The 10,525-nt window shown below is 40.1% G+C and overlaps 1 pseudogene; it reads left to right on the top strand.

Annotated features, from left to right (window-relative positions):
• The first annotated feature begins 5,577 nt into the window (after positions 1-5,577).
• Positions 5,578-6,060, top strand: LOC138838649 (cytosolic iron-sulfur assembly component 2B pseudogene; annotated as a pseudogene).
• Positions 6,061-10,525: the final 4,465 nt, after the last annotated feature.

Here is a 10,525-nt window from a genome sequence, read left to right as displayed (position 1 = left end):
AGTCTCTTCAACGATTGGTGCTGGGAAAACTGGGCAGCCACATGCAGAAAACTATAGTGGACCCCAGCCTAATACCATGCACTAATATCAACTCAAAATGGATTAAAGATCTTAACATCAAACCTCAAACTCTGAAACTACCGCAGGACAGAGTAGGAGAGACACTGGAACTTAAAGACACAAGCAGTACCTTCTTGAACAGAGAGTCCCAGGGTCACAACAATTGGAGAGAGACTCGACAACTGGGACTACCTTAAAATAAAGTTTCTGCACAGCTACAGACATAGCTACCAAACTAGAAAGACAGCCAAACAACTGGGAAAAGATATTTACCAGCAATATACCAGACAAAGGCCTAATATCCACTATATACAGGGAACTCAAGAAACTAATCTCTCCCAAATCTAACAAACCAATAATTAAATGGGAAAGGGATCTAAAGGGAAATTTCTCAGAAGAAGAGATAAAAATGGCAATTAAACACAGGAAATGTTCATCATCCCAGGGCATAAAGGAAATGCAAATAAAAACAACCCTGAGGTACCACCTTACCATAGTCAGAATGGCTTAGATCCTAAATTCAAACAACAACAAATGAAGGTGGGGATGTGGAGAAAGATTAGTGGTGGGAATGCATTAGCAGTGGGAATGTAACTAATGCAACCACTCTGGAAAAAGCAGTCTGGAGGTTCCTCAGAAAACTAAACATACACCTTACCTATGACCCAGCTATATCACTCCTAGGTATCTACCCTGAGCAACAGGAACCAGGATACAAGGACACATGCACCTCCATGTTCATTGCTGCACTTTTCACAATAGCCAAGATATGGAAACAACACAGATGCCCACTACAGATGAATGGATCCAAAATTGTGGTACCTATATACAATGGAATTTTTTATGTAGCCATTAGAAAGGACAAAATAATGACATTTGTAGGAAAATAGAACTAGAACAAATCATGTTGAGCAAAATAAGCCAAGCTGACATATGGTCTCCCTGATATACAAGTGCACATATGAGGAAATCTAGGAGGAGGGTATAGAATCAGAAAGAAACAAGTGATAAAATACAGCAAAGGGGTCTATCAGCTGCCCTGGACATCCATGAAAGTGAACTACATACACAACTCAAGGGCAGTGGTGCAAGGGAGGGAATGAGAGAGAAAGAGGGAATAGCTTACACTAAGCACAAAGAAAGAAATGTGCATATCACCCGACATGGAAGAGATAGTTGTATTGTCAAAGTTTGTAGAGTTCACAAGCTTCATAGACCATGATGATGACAATTAGCCTTGTAAAGTTAAAAATGTGTTTTGACTTTGGCTAACTATCCCAAAATATTGTGGAAATTTAAGTAATCACTTCATCTCAATAAATAAATTTTAAAACATTGGAAACAAGCAAATCTGCACTCAAGACGAAAGGTGAGATTTTATAAACTACTAAATCTATAAGCAATTTTTAATTAATTTATGAACATGTTCCTCAAGCTGGACCTGTTTTTTCTGTTTTTAAATCTTAGACATACTTAGGTTCATAAAATGGAATGTACAGTAAAGAGGAATAAAAAGCAACTCACCAGAGATCCGTTCATTCTTTCTTGCTGTTGACAATGAACAGATTATTCTGGAAGCATGGCTGGAAGATAAGCCAAATTACAGAGTCAGGAAAAAACCTGTGTGATTTTGCCCCAGATTTTCCTGCTCAAACCATTATACATAAGCTGGAAAAGCATAAAGCCTTCTTATAAGGGAAGATTGTTTCAAGTGTGAAGTAAAGCATTGAACACTAAAGACAAATCCACAGTCCATTAGTTGGTATAGTATAAAAGCAATTCATGTCTATGTTTAATATACATGTAGAATTCATAAAAACTAATGTTCCCACAAAATAATTGAATAATTGAAACCAAAAAAAATTATATCACATTTTTACTAAAACTAGTTATTACTGAAATACACTTAGGGACACATGAGCTATTAATCTATTAATGCACAGGTATCCATCTTAGGACTCCAGTGACCATTTGTGCTCTACCTCATACATACTTAGACACCATGGAATGCATGTATGTTATAACTTAATTTTTCTCACCCAGAGTTATACCGGAAAAAATATATACAATTGGTTTTTCTAATGTTATAGTGTTCCAATAATGGTTGTCAAATGGCCTAATTCCCTGTATCGAAATACTCAGAGCACCCTTGTACAATGACTTGCTATTTGCCATTGAACCTGCTTGACACCAGTAAAGATGATGCAAACACAGGTTTGAGAAGCTCCTAATTCTCACTTTCCTAAACAGTCAAATTAAGAACCTTGGGGGCTGGGAAGGTGGCTCAGTGGTAGAGCGCTTGCCTTGCATGCATGAGGCCCTAGGTTTGATTCCTCAGCACCACATAAGCAAAAAGAAAAAAGCTGGGGCGACCCCTGCCACCGGCAGCAGGATGCGGGAGGGGCCTGGCCACAGAGAACTCAGAGAACTCTGGGGCCTGGAGCACGGCCCCGCCCAGCCCCGGCCTCGCCTCACCTCCCGGCCCAAAAGGCCGCGCGCACTCCCCAGTACCCTGATTTCTGCAGCAGGCAGTGGGATGTAGTCTCCAGAAAGCAGTGCTTCCTCCAGCACCTCCTGTTGGACTTTGTGGTGACACCTCCCTGGGATAGCTTCCCTGACAGCCTACAGTTCCATTAGACTGGTTGTATGTTTGTCATCTGGGTATGCAGAAGGGCCTGGGGTAAGTGCCACTGACCGCCAAAGCCTTGGTCCTGCTGAAGTGAACAGTCTTAGGGACCCTGCAAACTACTTACCAGCACTGAGGATGCTCCCTATTTGGAAGAGATTCTAAGTTGCACATTTCAAGTCCTGGAGAAGTAACATGTCCAAAGTGGAAAGGGAGCAATGACAAGGCCTTCAGCCTGTCAATGGCTTATGCTGTCAAAGCCCGGATTGGAAGCAGGCCCTGGGGTTTTGAAGACCAGCCGTGGAGTTAAGCTGGGAAATGCAAGATAGAGGGACCCTTCATGCTGCATCATCTCATAGCAGAAAGCAGAAGAGGAAGGGGCAATGAGAGAGAAAGAGTTTGGACTCACAACTTCAAGCTCTTTAATAATGAGCATGAAACCATTTGGGGATTTAAGTTTCCACTGCACATTCAAACCGCAACAGCACCTATCATGGGCCAGCAGTTTGTAGATGAAGTTGCATTGGCTACAAGATCTGGTGGATGTTGTGAATGAAGACTTACGAGTGAAATTAGTCTGTCTGTTACTCATCAGTGAGAAGTTCCTGGCTGTCACTCTTCCTTCTAATACTCTATTGAATTTAGAGATTCCCCAACTGCTTTCATCTGATTCAATAAGCAGAGCAAAGGAAAATGTGATCAACTACCTGAGGCTGTTACCATTGCTTTCAATTTGGGGATGAAAATGGAAGGAACTGGAAGAATGTTTTAATGGTCAGCTATTGGCTGGAAGCAGCCCCTAGAGCACATGACCTCATTTCTCGGCTTCTACAAGCAAATGCAGTCTGAAAATACTAAGTGGAGGATTCCAAAAATTAACTAACTTCTTACAGTTTGTTGTTGTGATTGTTGTTTTTGCCAATCCCTTATTGTGCCTAGTTTACAAACGAAACATTATCCTAGGTGTACATGGATAGGAAAACCATTGGTCCTTCAAGGCTCAGTTCCGTTTGTGGTTTGGGGCATCCTCTAAGGGTTGTGAAATAGGATACAAGGGATTGTAACATAGCATGTCTATAGGCCAACTCCAGGTAGCAGGCCTTCGATGAGACACATGTTGTAAACATAGGCAGAAAGAGGAAATGTTTGTAGACAAACAACAAAAATGTCACCCCATTTGTAGATTTAAAAAAATAAATAAAGCCAGGAGCCTATGGTTCAGGCCTATAATCCTAGCTACTTAGGAGGCTGAGATCTGAAGATTTCAGTTCAAAGCCAGCCTGGGTAGAAAACTCAGACTCATATCTCCAATTAATCACACACACACACACACACACACACACACACACACACACACACACACACACACACACACACACACACACACACACACACACACACACACACACACATACACACACAGCTAGGAGTGATGCTGTGGGTCAAGTGGTACTAGCCTTGAGCAAAAAAGCTCAGGGACAGTGCATGAGTTTCAGCCCAGGACTGGCACAAAAATAAATACATATATATACATACATACATGCATACATACATACATGCATGCATGCGTTCACGTCCTTCCATGAAGCCATGGAACAGCAACCACGTCAGAATTGCTTGGTCAAGAGGTAACAGAGAACTCAGCCTGCATTAGGTTCATAGGAGGAAAATCTTCCAGCTCAATATGAAACTAACTTTGACCCCATTTTACAGTTAAAAAGAAAGAAAGAAAGAAAAAAACATACCCAGAAGTCCCAATCCTTTAAAATCCTATCTTTAAATAAAACAGAATTCTACTCTCAAAAAAAAAAGAAAAAGAAAAAAGCCAGAAGTGGCACTGTGGCTAAAGTGGTAGAGCGCTAGCCTGGAGCTGAAGAGCTGAGGCCCCATGACCGGACCCCCCCCCCCAAAAAAAAAGAACCTTGGCCATCCTGCTGGAGATACAGGGCCTAATAAAGATGCAACATAAAATACTGCTCATAGGAGTGACACAATCCCAACCAACCACCCTCAGCAAAGGACCCAGAATATTAAAGTTTTCTATGTTTCTTAAACAACATTAACACAAAAGACTAAGCTGAGGACACCCCAAATTTTAGATTCATAAAAGTTAAATATAATGAATTAAATAGCTGTGAACTTTTGCTTATACTTGTTGGTTTATCACACAGGAATTGCTATTATCCACAGTTCTGGTTTTTTTTTTTTACACAATTACTTAGAATGGAAATTTGCTAATCTAAAATAACATGAACTGGGTTGTAGGGGAGGGAAAGTAAAAGAAAATTGAGGGAAGGAAGAACAAGTTTGAAAAGAAATGTACTCATTACCTTACTTATATAACTGCAACCCCTCTGCAAATCACCTTGACAATAAAAAAGGAAAAAAAAAGGAAGTAAAATCTGAAACACCATCTTACTGACCATACATAATTGCTCTGTGAGAAAACACAGAAACACATAGACCTACAAAGTCCTTGATCACCTATATAAATGTTTGGTAATAAAATTAGAGATAATTATGTTGAATTCTCTATTGGTGAAAAAAAAAAAGAACTTTACGGTGATATTTGCCAAGAATGAGAATCTACTCTGCAGATTTCAGTGAGGATGTTTTAGGAAAGACAATATGAATCATTTTAAAGCAACGTTTGTATCTTACTACTGGTTTTGTCCGCATCACCTGAATGCTTTCATACTTTAAAAAACTTTAAAAGATTTAATTATTGGCAATGTGTCTATATTCACAATGCTTGACACTGGGAGTGAAATATATTTCAGGGTGGGCATTTTTTTCTTTTGGGATTTGGACTATCATCATAAACATAAGTGACTGAAGATCACTCCTTAAACATTAAAAAATTTCTATTTCAGGTTGGCCGCAGTTGCTGGATGGTAGGCGGTGGCCGTGGCCTGCTGGAGAATGCAAACCCCCTCATCTATGAGCGCTCTGGGGAGTGGCCCGTGACTGCAGGGGAGGAGGACGAGGAGGTTCCCTACAGCACTGATGCACCAGAGATCTTCGATCTTACTCGCTCCATCAATGACCCAGGGCATCCCCTGACCCTAGAGGAGTTGAACGTAGTAGAGCAAGTTTGGGTTCAGGTTAGAGACCCTGAGAGCACAGTGGCGGTGGCCTTCACGCCCACCATTCTGCACTGCAGCATGGCCACCCTTATTGGTTTGTCTATCAAAGTCAAGCTTCTGCGATCCCTTCCCCAGCGTTTCAAGATGGATGTGCACATTACCTCAGGAACCCACGCCTCGGAGCATGCAGTGAACAAACAGCTTACAGATAAGGAGCGAGTAGCAGCTGCCCTGGAGAACACCCACCTACTAGAGGTTGTGAATCAGTGTCTGTCAGCTCGTTCTTAAGCTTGGCTTCTGACTCCCAGCCTGCATACTGGTCTCTACTGGCCCCAGCTGCATCCAGGGGTCATGACTTTGTTTTCTTGAATCAATGACAATGAGAAATTAACATTTTGCATTTTGTAATAAACCTTTAATTTATATTCATTAAAAAATTTCTATTTCAGATTATTTTATTAGACATATTACTACCAATTATAGCTGGGAGTAGAGATGTGGCTTAAGTGGTAAACATTACCCTTGAGCAAAAGAAGTTCATAGTGTTTAGACCTTGATCTCAAGAACTGGGACTAGCACACAAAAAGAGGGCATTGTATTTTAATTATAGTTTATCAATTGTCTTGGAATATATTTTTAGGCACTCTCTCATTTTAAGTGGTGTAAAATATGCTCATTATTCTTTTGGAGAAATTGTAATTTATCAACAACAGAAAGTAGAGGAGCTGGGAAGATGGCTCAGTGTAGAGCGCTTGCCTTGCATGCATGAGGCCCTGGGCTAGATTCCTCAGCACCACATAAGCAAAAAGAAAAAAGCTGGAAGTGGCGCTGTGGCTCAAGTGGTAGAATGCTAGCCTTGAGCTGAAGAGCTGAGGGACAGCACCCAGGCCCAGAGTTCAGGCCCCACGACCAACCCCCCTCCCCCAACAAAAAAAACCCAAAAAACAAAAAAAAAAAAAGAAAGTAGAGAATATCCATGTTAGTAACATTTTAAAGTTGCAAATGCCATAAGAAGTGCACAAAAATAGGACCAACATGTTCCTATAAGGTATTTTAAGGAATGTTTATGCCTTATTAACTTCAATTTCCAAAAGGAATTTCCTAAGTGAATTATTACTTTTTTAAGAAGATTGTGGCAAATGGGTAATACTAGCTAAATCTTCAGGATATACAACATCTACAAAGCATACAACCTTGAGCAATATATATTTTCTCAAGGTTTCTTCTACAATTTTCTTAGAAGGCCAAAGGTCTCTTCAACTCTCTGAACTGCCAGGAAGTACCAACATGTTAGAGCTAGCATCAGCAAATCCACAGATGGGGCACTGAAGATAAGTATGACAGATCACATACTATAAATAATTGTGGAAAGAAGCTGAATAAATCATTGAGAATTGGATTAGGGATTGGTACCTAGACCGATACTTTCAGTTGTGATAGTTTTCCTTCTACCCTAAACCATACCCTCCTGTACCCTCTGATAACTATGCTCTGGCTTATTCCTCAGCTCAGCTCACCTTCCCTCCTGAAAGTTGGTCTAAACCTTTCAAAAGCGGCAAGTGATTGCTCCTTTCAAAAGCATCAAGTGATTGCTTCAAGAAGTAGAACAATTATTGCTTAGGGGAAGGAAAGCTAAAAACATCTTCACCTTCCTGTGCTTTTCTGCCTCTGTTCTTTAGGAGGGAGATTTCTATTTGTAGGGTGCCCTCCTTGCTAGGCTTCATTCCTGAAACTATAGGACCAGCACACACTACTCCAATATCCCATGTAGACCTTTCTCTAAAAACAAGGTTATGTACAAACATGAGTAAACAAGCCAGAAGTGCTAACAAGGCTAACAAACAGAAGCAGAGTAAAAATGCCTCTCAGATAAACAACAAAATATAACCCCAAAATAGAACTGCAATATAAGAAGATTCAAGGCACACACTTTACAATTTTACTGCAATTGTTACCATGCTCATGTTACAGCAGGGCAAAGTGAATTAAAGTCACATGGGTTAACAACAAAATCTCTAGGTCATAATAAATAATAAACATAAAGTTCCAGGGTCTCCTAGTCTGGAGAAACACCCAAATTGCTCTTGGAGCTTCAGAAGCCAGATTCTGGTGTCTAGAAGCACACAGGCTAATGGCAGCACAAGTTCATGACTCCCAAACAAATCATCAACCCCAGACTGGAGGAACACCTGCAAGGTAGAACCACTGGGTCCTGTGCCCAACTTGCAGTTAGTGCCTTACATCGGATCTGTAGCTTGAGATCTCTTACAGTTACAACTCCCAAAGTCCACTGAAGAGAGGCTGAGTGCCTGTCTTGGGGCTTTCACCTACTGAATGCAAAACTGCACTTCAGATCACTTCCAACAGCAATGCAAAGGGCCAGGAACCACAATTTATAAATGGAAAACACCAATCATGGGTGGGGAGGCGCACATGAAGAAGGATCTACACACACACACACACACACACACACACACACACACACGCAGAAGGATCTACACACACACACACACACACACACACACACACACACCCACACACTCAAAGTATCTAAGTGCAATTGAGATTATAATTCCCACAAAGTGATGAGCCATCCTTGAGGAAGTAGGCTCCTTGCAGAGCTTGGACCAATGCTTGACCCTAGGCTTGCTTAGATGCATGGGTACCTTCCTCTCCCAACTGTAAGTTGAGTTTCTTCTTGAAAAATCAGTTTGCTTCCTGAAAAATTCCAAGACCAAACAGAGAAAGGAAATGTTTGGGGAGTATTAAATGAGTTGGCATTTTAGTTCTTTGTTCTAATAATGTAATTGAGGTTATGAGATTGTTGTTTTCATTTTTTATTTTTGTTTAACACATATGTTCTGCTGAATGTAAACTATGTCTCTGTTTTGCCTTAAATTTTGGAATAACTACCCTCTCACTGTAAAGAGAGTCACAGCCACTAAATTGATTCTTGGATCATTTTCCACTGCTCAAATGTATACACTGGAATGAAACGGTATGACTGTTAGGTAGATATAAAACACAATGCTTGTGTCATTAGATTTCTCAAAATTAATCTATTAATTAATTTCCCAGAAACTACCAAATTCCATCAACAAAACAATAAGGCATTTTTGGTTGGTTGTTTCTGAATTTTGACTTTCTTTTAATGTGTTTGTTGCTATTGGTCCTGTTGCTTGAACTCAGACCTTTGGCACTGTCTGTTTGAATTTGCTGTGTTCTACTTGCCTTTTCTTCATTAATTTCTTCAGCTAACTAGTGAAACTCCTAAAGGAGTTTCTCAGAGCATGGTATATTACCTCTATTGCCCTTCAAGAAATGCTGGATTGCTGTAATCAGGGTGAATATGGGTTTGAGTAGAGGAATGAAGTTTAGGGTAGGTCTGAGTTGTGGTGACGTTTTATCACTTGCCTCAATCCAGTCTGTTTTTGTCTTGCTTTGCACACCCTACTTTGTTTTGAATTCCTACCTCTTGTCCTAAAAGTTCCACTCAGTAACTCTAGGCTATATATCTAAGGGACCTCTAACTAGTCTTCCCAGACCTTATCAATCAGCAATAAATCTACTGTCTCCCTCCCTCATATCTGAGTTTCCATGCTTCTCTCTTAAAGGTTTCTTGTGATTTTGGATGATAAAGTATGATTTGGAAAGACTGGATAGGAAACGTTCATGCCTGATATTCAGTCCTCCAGTGTATGGGATCTTCATGTCTCTTTTGTGGACCTGATCTATTCCTCATAAAAATGGAGATCATAGGGCATATTTATAAGTATAAGCTTCAAATTGAGAGTATCTATACTAATATAAAGGAAAGAATAATTTCCTTCTATAAAAGTAAATTACTGAGAGGCAAGGAGGCAAGGATCAGGTAAAAACGGGGTGCTTTGAAGACTAGCTATACAGTGCAGTTTTCATTTTTCGAGATTACATAAAATGTTTTATTTTTTATACTAGTATAAACAGAACTGACTCCCTACATTATTTTAAAATTGTTCATTGCTCACAAAGGAAAGTTCATTATTATTTTTGGAGGGAGGTCCGGTCATGGGGCCTGAACTGTGGGCCTGGGCACTGTCCCTCAGCTCTTCAGCTCAAGGCTAGCACTCTACAACTTGAGCCACAGCACCACTTCCAGCTTTTTTTTCCCCTACTTATGTTGTGCTGAGGAATCAAACCCAGGGCCTCATGCATGCAAGGCAAGCGCTCTACCAATGAGCCACTTTCCCAGCAAGTTCATTATTTTTATACATACATTATACCCTGTTAGTTCAGTGAATTCAGTTATTGACCATAATTACTTTTAATGAGTTTTGTGATTTTCTAAATAAAAGAAAATGTTAGCTTTGGGCACCAGTGGCTGTTGCCTCTAATCTGAGTTTCTCAGAAGATTGACTTCTGAGTACTACAGTGAAAGCCAGTCTGGACAAAGAAGTATATGAGACTTACCTCCAATTAACCATCAAAAAACCAAGTGGGAAAACTCTAGCCTTGAGTAAAAATCTCGGGGGATAACACACTATCCCAGAGTTTTAGGCCCAGGATTGCACAAATAGCCCAGGATTGCACAAATAAAAAGATAATTTTATCTGCACAAAAAATAATTACACCCCTTCCTTTCTACATAGATACTTACATTTCTATTGTCAAATTGACCTTACAAGGAACTCTAGTACAGTGCAACTTAAAATTGATGAGAGTATATATATATTTATTTTAGGATATAACTACTTGTAGTTTCACCATTATGTAT

Source organism: Dipodomys merriami, unplaced genomic scaffold (genome assembly GCF_024711535.1).
Source record: "Dipodomys merriami isolate MVZ:Mamm:240054 unplaced genomic scaffold, mDipMer1.0.p SCAF_286, whole genome shotgun sequence".
NCBI lineage: Eukaryota > Metazoa > Chordata > Mammalia > Rodentia > Heteromyidae > Dipodomys > Dipodomys merriami.
Note: the sequence above shows the minus strand (reverse complement) of the source record. Positions and strands in the feature narration are given on the sequence as shown.